Consider the following 12,825-nt stretch of genomic DNA (forward strand, 5'->3'; position numbering starts at 1 on the left):
ATTGCATAAAATAGTTCCTTACAGTAAATATCTTACTGCATATATAGCCCGTTATTCTGTTTCTCTGGTGGAAGCTTAACTGATACAGATTTTGGTACCAAGAAGTGTAGTGATGCAGTAACAAATAAAGTAAATATGTGGAAGTGGCTTTGGAGTTGGGTAGTGGATAGGAGGTCGAAAAATTTTAAGACATGATAGAAAAACCTAGATTGACTTAAACAAATGGCTGGGAGAAATATAGATGTTTAAAGGCACTTCTGGTAAACCTCAGAAGGGAATGAGAAAAATGTTACTGGAAACTGGAGGAAAGGCATTTCTTGTTATATAACAATAGTACATGTAGCTGAATTATGGCCTATAGTTGTGTGGAAAGCAGAACTTGTAAGCGATGAACTTGGATATTTAGCTGATGAGATTTCAAGCAAAATGTTGAAGATGCAACTTGTTTTCTTCTTTTTGCTTGTAGTAAAATATGAGTGGAAAGAGGTAAATTGAGAAAATAACTATTAAACAAAAAGGAACCAGTACTTGATAACTGGGAATATTCTCAGCTCAACCAGATTGCAAAAGATGCTAAAATTAGGAGATTCACTGATAGGTAAGTGTGTTCTGGAGAGAAGAACTAAAGTGTGGCTGGACAACTTTTTGCTCGTGGTGAAGAGATTATGCATGTGACTCATGGATCTCCTTTGCCATCGCAGCAGAAGGTGGAATAGAAATGGGATTACACAGGAAATGTATTTGGAGAACACTTTTGTCTAATGGAGTGAATCCTCATGACATACACCAGAGAACCACAACAGTTTTAAAGAAAGTTATACCAGCAAAAAACTGTCAGCTTGCATTGACAGTGAAACAGGCAGGACAAAATGAAAGAGGGTTGTCAGACTCCCAGAATCCTAGAAGCAGGAAAGAGGATGATAAAATTACTCAAATGCAAACATGTGTCACCACTCAAGAAAAGGAAATGTAACTCCAAAACTAGATCCTTGATTCTAGAGGCCAGAGCCATGTGTGTAGAGGCTAGAGCAATGGACACAGAGACTGGAACCCTATGCCCAAAGGGTGGAGCCATAGATACAGAAACCAGAGCCCCTAATCCTCAAAGGACTATTCCCAGCCCTTGAAACCTAATCTCATTTGTCCTGCCGGATTTCAAAACTGTGTGAAACCAGTGACCCTTTTCTTCCTTCCATTTTCTCCCTTTTGGGATGGAAATTTCTATAACTATTAGTTTATGTCTATCCCACCCTTACATTATGGGAACAGATAACTTGTTTTCTAGTTTCCCAGGTCCAGAGATGGAGAAGGATTTTACCTCAAGATAGATCATACCTAGAGTCTTATATATTCCTGATTTAGATAATTTAGGGGATGAGATTTGAGTTGATGTTATATGGGTTGAGACTTTTGGAAATGTTGGGATGGTGTGAATGTGTTTTGTGTGGGGGATGGACATGAAACTTTGGGGGTCATAGTAGACTGTAGTGAATTGAATAGTGGTTCCCAAAATCCACTATTTTTTTTAAGTTATTGGCAGGTGTGATTAAGTTAAGAATTTTGAGATGAGGAGATTATCCTGGATTGGACCCTAAGCCCCATCACATGTATCCTTATAAGAGGGAGACAGAGATTTGGCACAAACAGAATAGGAGAAGGCAAGGTGACCAAGAGATTGCAGTGAAGCGGCTACAAGGCAAGAAATATTGACAACCATCAGAGACTGGAAGAGGCAAGAAACATACATATTCTCCCCTTAAGCCTCCAGAGGAAGTGCAGCCCTACTAACTCTTTGATTTTGACCTAGTGATACTAATTTTGGACTTCTGGCCTTCAGAACTGTGAAAAAACAACTTTCTGTTGCTTTAAGCCACCAAGTTTTTGATCATTTGTTAAAGAAGCCACAGGAAACTAACACAGGTACAAGAAGAGTAGGATGTGAATTCTTCCACAGAGATGAGCAGTATCATGGGGGCCAGAGGAATGTCAAGAGTAACTACAACCCCTTGAAATAACTGTGGGTGCACAAAAGAGGAAAGACTGGTTTCTCCTTGAGTCAAGTGCATATCACAAAATTTTTCAGCTGTAATTTCAGGTTAAATTCATCTTATCCAGATAAATAAGAGAAAGACACTTATTAAACTGACAGGAACGGGAAGTAAAAAGGTGCAGGGGCAATGAAAGAGTAAGGGGTGTTTAAAAAAGAGGGGAATCCTGTTTGACCGCAATATGGATGAATGAAAGAAAAGCTAGTAGTGAAGTGAAGAGATAATCTGGGGCCTTGTTTTGATGGACTTTTATATGGTATTGAAAATATCAGACTTATTCATATAAGAAATGGGAAACTCTCAAGATATTTAATGCAATAAGTCAATAGGGATTCATGAACTATGGTTTTTAATATATGCTTTAATGTTTTCACCCTAGGAGCTATGTAGAAAAGAAACTAGGATGGGGTCAGACAAAGATGAGATCAGTCTCACCCCAACATCCCAGGTGAGATAATATGACAAAAGTGACAGAAAAGAGGAGATGAATTTAGAGTTATTTTTGAGATCAAATTGCCAGGACTTGCTGACCAAATTAAAGTCAGGAATGAGGGTGAATCCTTTTGTTGTGTTGCTGTTGTTGTTGTTTTCTGCAACAGATGAATGGATGCCAATGCTATTAACCGAAAACAGAATAATAGGGGGAATTTGTGGGGCTGTTGACACAATTCCTTCATTCACTTAATAATTATTTACTGTCCACCTACTTTGTCCAAGCTCTGGGCTAATGATGTTCAGTTTGGGGTGATTCCAGGACCTTAAGAAGGTCACGCAGTACAAAAAGTGTGAGGAAGGAAAAAAGTCACTCTGGGAGAGTTTAATGTTTTATATTTGTTTGTTTTATTTTGTTTGCTTTTTTGTGTGGGTCAACAGTGTGGAAAGGAGAGATAGTAGGTGAAGAGGTTGTAGTTTAGATAGAGGACGTAGTAAATGTGCAAGGGAAGTATATGAAGAGTTGTTAAAATGAGGGGTAAATCAACTGCCAAGAAGAAAATCTATCTCCCGGAGCACAAATGAAACTGGATAACATTTTCATGATTGATTGACGTTGAAACGTTTTGGCTTTAAATATAAATGACATACCATATACAATTCCTCCCCTAGATGTGTTTTTGGGAGACTTTATCACTGTATAACAAAAATACATAATAAATAAATAAACAATGGTTTATTGACATGTGCAGTCCAATACGTTTACAGGATAATGAGGCACACTCGGTATCTGTTGCACTTCATTAAAATTCCAGGCTCAAACTTAACCTTGAAGTTTAACGAAACTGCATTTCTAATTTAGTAATTCTTATACAGGACAAACCTTGATATCTTTATGTACAGTGAGATACTGATTACATTTATATGCTGTCCGAACACATTTTTTTTAAATTTATTTTATTTTATTTATTTTTGGCTGTGTTGGATCTTCGCTGCTGCACGTGGGTTTTCTCTAGTTGCGAACAGCGGGAGCTACTCTTCGTTGCGGTGCCCGGGCTTCTTATTGTGGTGGCTTCTCTTGTTGCGGAGCATGGGCTCTAGGGCACGTGGGCTTCAGTATTTGTGGCTTGCGGGATCTAGAGGGCAGGCTCAGTAGTTGTGGCGCACAGGCTTAGTTGCTCCGCAGCATGTGGGATCTTCCCGGACGAGGGCTCAAACCTGTGTACCCTGCATTGGCAGGCGGATTCTTAACCACTGCACCACAGGGAAGCCTCCAAACACATTTTTAAAAAATCAGCTGCATAGCACAGGGAGATCAGCTCAGTGCTTTGTGACCACCTAGAGGGGTGGGATAGGGAGGGTAGGAGGGAGATGCAAGAGGGAGGGGATATGGGGATATATGTATACATAGAGCTGATTCACTTTGTTATACAGCAGAAACTAACACAACAATGTAAAGCAATTATACTCCAATAAAGACGTTAATATATATATATTATATGTTATATGTTTATATATATATATATATCAGTTTAGGAAATAAGGCAGAATATTTCTCTTTCTATCCCCACCCATGATACAATTGTACAGAATTACAAAAAGGCACTATACTATAAACAATGAATATTTTTCTTTTCTTTTTTTTCTTTACGCGGGCTTCTCACTGTTGTGGCCTCTCCCGTTGCGGAACACAGGCTCCGGACGCGCAGGCTCAGCAACCATGGCTCACGAGCCCAGCCGCTCCGCGGCATGTGGGATCCTCGCGGACCGGGGCACGAACCCACGTCCCCTGCATCGGCAGGCGGACTCTCAACCACTGCGCCACCAGGGAAGCCCGAATATTTTTCTTTTTTGCATGAAAGCCATCATTATTTTTAGTCCATGGGCATGGTGATTCTTTTATATCAATTATCTATAAATGTCCAGTGCATCACAGATCAATGAAAGAAATGACCACAGGCAAGCACCTCATATGTGTGATGTCTTGGTTCAAAAGAAGATAAACTGAAATAATGAATAAGCTTTGTGTAGCAAGAATTACATACATGGTATTTGGCATCCTTCTTGCTCTGTGAATGGTTTATTTTCATGGATGTAAAAATGGTCGTATCCTGATCCTGAGCAGAGTTTAAATTTCAGCATATCCTCCAGGGAGATACTCCATAGAATGTCTATTCTGTAATTCTGAGGCAGAGCAATTTCTAATTATTAAAGGCCTCCAAAGTACCTGGTACTATATAAAAATGACTTCTACTCCACCCAACATTGCTAAAAGGGAAATGTTATTGTAATAGATATGGAAACTGGTAATTTTCTTATTTTAATAGATGAGAAAAATATTATTTTGGACATTTTAACAGATGAGGAAATTTACCTGGCAGAGTTGAGATTCAAACCAAACATGTGATTCTTCAACCCCAAGGCCAAGCTATCCCTAGCACAGCAAGCTACCTCATAAACAGGCTACTTCAAATCCCTAAATAATCAAAACACTTATATTTTTGGTGGGTTTCACCCAGACCTAGTCCTTTAGGAAAAATATCAATACAATTATTCTATTATAATCAAACTTTAGCATACTTAGTCTGCCTTTAGTCGATTTAAATGATAAGTAAAGGTGAATATGCTTACTTCAACTAGAAATGCCACAACTTTGGAATTCATAATACATTTATTTATTTTTAGCCAAGATATACAATTTAGCATAAAATTTAAGCTAAACAAAAATCATTCTTAGATAAAAATGATTTTTGTTGTTCTTTAAGCATGCAAGATAGGCCACATGTATTTACATTCTATCCTATACCTTCACAAGAACACACTGAAATGAAATGATTAACCAATTTATTCTCCTACTCTCCTAGGCCACCCTGTCTCTTATTCTCCACTCTCAGCCAACAACCTTGCTTCCTATGTATTGAGAAAATAGGACTTTCACAAACTACTGAGTTCACCTAAGATTTTGTTTAACTCTGTTGGTTGCATGTAGGGAGAAGAAATGGATGGGAGGGCTATGGAGGAGATCAATCTCTAGCCACTGTAAGAAGTTATTGGATGATGAGTCAAACCATAATGGAAAAGAATATGAAAAAGAATACACACACACACACACACACACACACACACACACATATATATGTATGTATATGTGTAACTGAATCACTTTGAGATACACCTGAAACTAACATAACATTGTAAAGCAACTATACTTCAATTTAAAAATAATTAAGAAGAACATTATTAACATACCACCTAGAAATATGGAAGTAAATATCAAAAGAAACAGGTAAACATTTTGAAATAGTTGCTTCTGGGGAGCAGAACTACTGGGTCTGGAGGCATAAGAATATTATTCTTTAACTCTAAGCTTTTTAGCATTTAAAAAAATCTATATGATAAAAATACAATTGATAAAATTACAAAATTAAAGTCTGGAATAAAATACACAAAATTATAAACGCCTTACTATTAAGATGTTCTGGGTACTAATTTTATCATGTATTTCTCAACATTTTAAAATGTTACATAATTCATATAGTTTACCAATAAATCTTCATGAGGAATAATTGTTTGTATTTTATTCTATTTTAGAAAACTTTTTAAGTGTTCTCTAGAAGAAATAACTTAGTAGTATGGAGAAGGGGGAGTACACACATTTCTATGTTTGTACATATTAAAACTTACTACTGTAGACAGTACAAGAGATGACTCTCTGCTGGGCCCGTTATTAGACTCAACACATGATGAGAGGGATTGAAATGTTTTCCAGGACTAGAGGAGCCGCTGGTTTTATCAGTAAATTTAAAATGCCAAGAAAAGTATTATACATCTCAAGGAGGATTGTCAGCATGGAAAAGAGGGTGAGCTAGGGACATGAAAGACACAGTTTCTTATCTGCAAAGTTAATGATCCAATTTTAGACCATGAAAATTCACCAAAGCTTGTTTTCTCTGAGGCTCTTTTGGTAGACAGCAAGCTGATCTCAGAAGACAGTCCATTCACACCTCTGAATATTAAACCATCAGAATCACCAACAAGAGCTATCCTTGATAAGGACAACCACAAGGTACAAGGAAATGGCTAGATTTCTGAATCTCTGATCTTAGGTTAACTTCACACTATCTATATCCAAGAATCAAAAATGAAGATGAAATTTCTCTTTCAAAAACTTTTGTCTTCTACTCTGTTTTTTTTCCTAGACCAATATAAGACAGTCCTTTAATTTATAGCTCATCACTCACTTGGGCTATAAATTAAATGATTCCATTTAACTGTGGTTTTCCTTCAGATACAATGTTAATAAGGGGATATTTCTTAATCAACAAACTGAGGCTCAATGTTTTGGAAAATTATCCATTTCTCTATTAAAAGTAATTACTGGTCATTAAATCATAAAAGTATGCAGTGAACAGTATAGTATTAACAGTGTATAGAGTCAGTATATGTGAACAATACAGTAACTAGACTCACAAAAATACTTAGTCTCTACTGAGGATATAACTGGTAGAAATATTTTAAGGGTAAAAGTGAACAACTAAGGTCCACCTGAGGAGGGAAAATATATGTACAATAAGTAAATAAGATTTAGAGTCAGGAAACTTGGATTTGTTCCAGCTCTGCCATGTACCAGCTCTGGCTTTGTCCAAGTTACACATCATTTTCAAACCTTAATACACCTATAAGCAAATACAATTTATAGTGTCCTTGTCATAGATTTATTAATTAATTACACTCATCTAGCCAAAGTGACTACTATAGTGACTGTCCTGTAGTAAGTGCTCAGTAAATATTTGGTATTGGTATCAATTGATACCAAATGAAGGAACGTGTACTCGAAGGTAGAGAGAAAAGTTTTACATACTGGATCCTACATTATTGTCATTGATTACCGACAGTGTTTGAGACCAAGAGCCAAAGAGAACCCAGGCAGAGGGAGCTGTAGAGGCTATCAGGAGGCCATCTGAGGTCAAGGACCCAAGCCATAGGGTCTTACGTATTGATGCAGGTCAGAAAGCAGACAGTGCCAATGATGTAGCTGTGTTTAGCCTTCTGCCAGGGCTCTGAGTAACTGGCAGAGGACTGAGCATGTGACTCATTATAAGTCAAATTGCTGTAAGTGAGAAACCACCTGTAGTTAATACAAGTGCTTCATTGAAAGTATTAGAGCAAGAGAAAACTTAGGGAAAGAATGATCTCTTTGATGCAAAATAGCCCTCAGCTCTGCCCTGTAGTAATTTCTAGGAATTCTCTCACCACACCCCTATCTGGTCAAAGCATCTCTTCTAAGCTTCCTCTTTAGAGGAAACTGGATTCTGGGACCTGGGGCTCCCTATGGTGATTCTATACCCAGGCTCTTCTTCTTTACAACATTGTGGATTACTCTAAAAAAATTAAAAATGGAGTTATTTCCCCTTAGCTTCATGTATGAACCATACTAGAAATCCCTGTCTTACCTACTTAGTCTGAGTTCTGTCCCATGGATAGGCACTCAAACTTTAATTTGGTTTTCTCAATAAAAACACTATTACCATTCACAAAATCTGTTTATTTTGTCTTTCCATTCAGCTTGGCCAGGGCAATTTTCTCTTTTTAACATTGAAGTTAAATCCTGTTTGGATATTGCCACACATTTCCTGACCATTTTCTGTCTCCTATCGCTTCACTGTTAAAGATTTACAAGCTCACTAGTTCTACCTGTCCCTCCAATTGAGCCTGAATCAGCCTTCATCTTCTTCTTCTTTTTTTTTTCTATATTTCATTTATGTTTCACTAAAATGCCTTTCTGGGCTTTTTTACAATTCCCCTTTCTTTCTTTTCCTTTCTGGGCTTTTTTTACAATTCCCCTTTCTTTCTTTTCCTTTCTATGCTCTTAGCAACATTAGTCCCTCCACTTTCTCAATGTGTTTTTCTAATGGTTACACTGAGGTTATAGGTTTTTGGAAGAAAGACTATAGAGATGAAAGATGAAGTATCATTCTCATCACATCATATCAAGGATACTTACTATCAACATTACTTATCACTGGGATTATTGACTTGGATCACCTGGCACGGTAGAGTTTGTAGGCATTCTCTCTCCTTTCCATATTCTACTCATTGGACACAAATCACTAAGTGTAACCCATACTCAAGGGGCTGGAGAGCTAAGCTCCATCTACGTAAGGGGCACTATATTGACATATTGTGTGGGAAATTTGTCTCTTTTCTTTTTACTTTTTCAATAGTATATTTGTATCCACATGATTTCATGGATATTCATTATACATTCTGGGTTATAATCCAATAATACTTCATTTATTTTGTTGCTGAAATTGTCCCATCCTTAGTCACTTGAGAGCTCTTTCAGTTTGGCTCCTTTATTAAAGTTCGTAATAAATTCCACCATTTTTATTATTTTAGATAAATGCTTTAAGAAAAAGCATACAAAATGTGCTGTTTTGCCATTATGTAAAAATTCAGTATATTAATCAACATATTATGTCAATTTTGCATTTATCATTTTATCTTGTATTCTATGCTTCTCCTCTGTGCTGACCTTTCTTCTTGCTATTTTTTTATACTTTAACCATTCCTATATAGGGGCCTATTGGATGATGGCAAAGTTTCATAGTCTTGGAAAAAATTTTCTGATCTCTATTTTGCCCTCATTCTTGGAAAATAATATGGCTGGGTATAAAATTCTAGGCTTACAATGTTTTCCCTTCTATCTTTTTAAGATCTTAACCCACTGTTTTCTGTTACCTATTTTTTGCTGACCAAAAGTCTGCTAAATATTTATCTGGGTTTCCCCTCACTCTGGTAACCTTTACTATATAATCCTTTATGTTAGGAAGATTAAGAGTAATAAGTCAAATAGAAATTATTTTTATTAATTCATTTTGATACTCAGAGTAAACTCTTGATCTAATGAATTCTGGAAACATCAAATATTTTCCCTTTATATACTTCTTCTCAACCATCCTCTCTGTTCACTTAGTCTGTTGGATCCTTCCTGATTGATACCCACATCTTTTGCCTGCTCTTTTGTCTCTATATGATGTTACTATGGTCTGAATGAATGTGTCCTCCCAAAATTCACATATTGAAGTCTAATGCCCAATGTGATGGCATTAGGAGGTGGGGCCTTTGGGAGTGGTTTAGGTCATTAAGGTGAAACCCTAATGAATGGGTTTAGTGCTCTTATAAAAGACCCCACAGAGCTCCCTTGCACCTTGTGTGAATACAATAAGAAGTCTGTGGCCCATCTGACCACAGAATGAGCAGCAAAAAGAAAAAAAAGTCAATGAATATTTTCCAATATATCATTAAAATTTAACATTTAGAAAGGTATTTATTTAACAAGCTTCTATCTAGAGCTTAGGAAGGAACAGGATTTTTTTTAACCTTTTTTTAAAGTAAGCCACTTCATATGGTAGAGTATAGCAAAGTGGATAGAACTACAAAATTGGAATAAAATAAACTCAGTTCAAAAAACTCTGCCACTTCATTAGCTATGTGTGACCTTCAGAATGTTATTTAATGTGACTGAGTCTTTCTTGGGCTCACGTGACCATGCCGGACCCTGATTTAAAACAGCCTCCAGAATTGTGAGAAATGAATGTTTGTTGTTTATAAGCCACTCAGTTTTTGGTAAATGAATGTTTGTTGTTTATCAGCCACTCAGTTTTTGGTATTCTATAAAGCCACCTGAACAAACTAAGACAGATGCACCTTGATGAATTCAATACCTTCTTCCAAATTACTATCTTCAACTGTATGCCGAGTTTATGGATGTATTTTGTGTATATATATATATATATATATATTTTTTTTTTCTGTATATTATGATGTCTTGACATCTTAAGAAAAACCTTTCTGGCTGGGGAGAGACTACACCTCCCAGGGCTAGCAGATTCTTCGAGGTAGAAGGTGATTCAGGGATTCAGCTGGGGAGCATACCGTTGATATGCAAACCAACCAACACAAAGCCACACCTCCTCTATCATGTGGCCCTCATACAACAGAAGATCCTCTATCTGGTCTTTGTACTACAGCTGACAATTCCCTCTGCCTTAATCATCCCAGGGAACTAAAGCCAGGAAACTGAAGCCCACACCTATAGCTCAAAGCCCACTGAAATTATGCAAACTAGATATTCCTAAACTGTTGACCCTGCATTGCCTTGCCTCCTTCCTGTGAAAATCCCGAGAAAGGTCATAGCCTAGGCCCTCCAGGCCCTCCAGAAGCTCCTGCTTCTGCTTCCTGACTAAAACCTGGTGTTCCTCCAGTGGTCCTGTGATGCAAGTTGTGCCTGTCATTTCTAAGGAACTATGAGTAAATTAAACTTGTTTTTTCCAATGGCATTGCCCTTCTGTGTTGTCATTCAGTCACATGTATAAATGAAGACCTAGGCCCAGAACAATGAAAGTAATTAAAATAGTTTTATACTTTAAAAATACATTTTTTATTTTCAAGATTTCTAATTTCTAAAAAATATATTACCTATGTTAGCATGTAATAGGTTTATTATTATTACAAATGAATCAACAAATATTTTTTTCAATTCTATTTTCTATTATGGTAACTATCAGTAGATATAATCATATACTGAGAACCCCACATAAACCAAAGTTTGGGGAGTCATCAATCATTTTTAAAGGGACAAAGGGATCTCAAAATTTTTGAGATTCACTGCTTTCTAGAGGATGGAAATTTTTTTTCCCCTTGTTTCAACAAAAACATGAAGAAAAAGAAAGTATAGACAAAGTGTTCTACTCTATAGATATGCCAAGAAAAACATTGAGAAGCCACACATTTTAAAATGCCATCTTAGCACAAAGTACTTGTGGACATTTTTGAAAGAAAAAAATAAAAGAATTTGACCATGCTTTATACTGTTTTTAATGGAACGTCAATAAACATTAAGGCAGTTCTTATTCAAGTCCCTTAATGTTGGGAAATGACAGAACAGGAAAACAAGTGAGTCTTAATCCCAAAATATGCTACTCTGCCACAAAAGTAAATGAGTCAGTTTATCCTTGGCCTCCTTAAATCCTTGTGTTTTCCTATCCATCTCATGGATGAATGAATATTTAGGAAGAAATTTTCTTTATTGAACATGCTATTTCTCCACTATGAGTTTCTCCACTTCAAGAGAACACTTCTGGGGCAATGAGTCAAATAATGCATTTGTTGATTTCACAAGTGGCAAAAACTAAAATGCTTCGGGAAGTTTCAAACCAACATTTACTCTAGGCATGCTGAGTCCAATTGCCACTGTCTTGCCTTCACCATTTGTAGCTCTGTTTGCGCTTTTGACTTTCTCTTCAAACATATTTTAATGGAGACCCACAGTTGTGTGCTTTTTGTACCTAATACATTTTGCCATCTTGCAGCTTTTTCCAAATATTTATCTCACTGGTGAGTAAACTGCATTGCATAAATCACTTGGAGTCACTGTCCCAACTATTTCCTTTTCTTATACCTCTGGGCAACATAAGTGAAATTGTTTTCATGGTAGATCTGAGCCTTGACTGAATTCCCTTCTCAAATCTATCCATTTTATTTTCTGTCTTAAAGTACAACTGCTTTACACTTTGTGTTCTCTTCACTTCTACCACCAATAATACTAGTGACCTCCTTTGAAGAAACGTCTGTTTTAAATAACAGACAATAAATGTCTGTTTTCAGTTTTTTAATTTTTTTTTTTATTTTGGGGTCAAAACATTTGGCTCAGAAATTAATTTTCTCACATCCTGAAGGATAGAAGTGCAAAATTGGTGTCAGCTGGGTCACATGCTCTCTAAAAGTACTAGGGAAGAGTCCTTTCTTGTCTCTTCCTAGCTTCTGGTAGTTGCCCACAATCCTTGGCTTTCCTTGGTTTATAGCTGCTGAATCAGTCCAGTCTCTGCTCAATCTCCTCCATCTTCACATGACCATCTTCCCCCTGTGTGTTTGTTCTTTTTGTATCTGTGTCTTATAAGGACACCAGTCACTGAATTTAGGACCCACCCTAACCCTGTATGACCTCATCTTAACTAAATCTGCAACAGCCCGAATTCCAAATAAGGTCACATTCTGTGGATTTGGATGGCTTCTTTTAAAGAAACAAAAAGTTGTGGTTTTCATTTTTTGTTTAATCTCTTGACCTTAGCTTTTTGTTGTGTGATAAGGACTTTTCAAAACAAAGCAAACAAAACCCAGAACCAGAAATACCAGGCAACTACCTAGGCTGACCACATTCCAGATTATGAATTGCTGTGTACTATGTAACTAAGTTCTTCCAGGAACCACCAAGAAACTGGAAATGTGAATATTATGTCCACCAACCCTAAGGGTCCCATATATTATATCATGTGATGGGAAA

Source organism: Leucopleurus acutus, assembly GCF_964270905.1.
Source record: "Leucopleurus acutus genome assembly, chromosome: 5".
Lineage (NCBI taxonomy): Eukaryota > Metazoa > Chordata > Mammalia > Artiodactyla > Delphinidae > Leucopleurus > Leucopleurus acutus.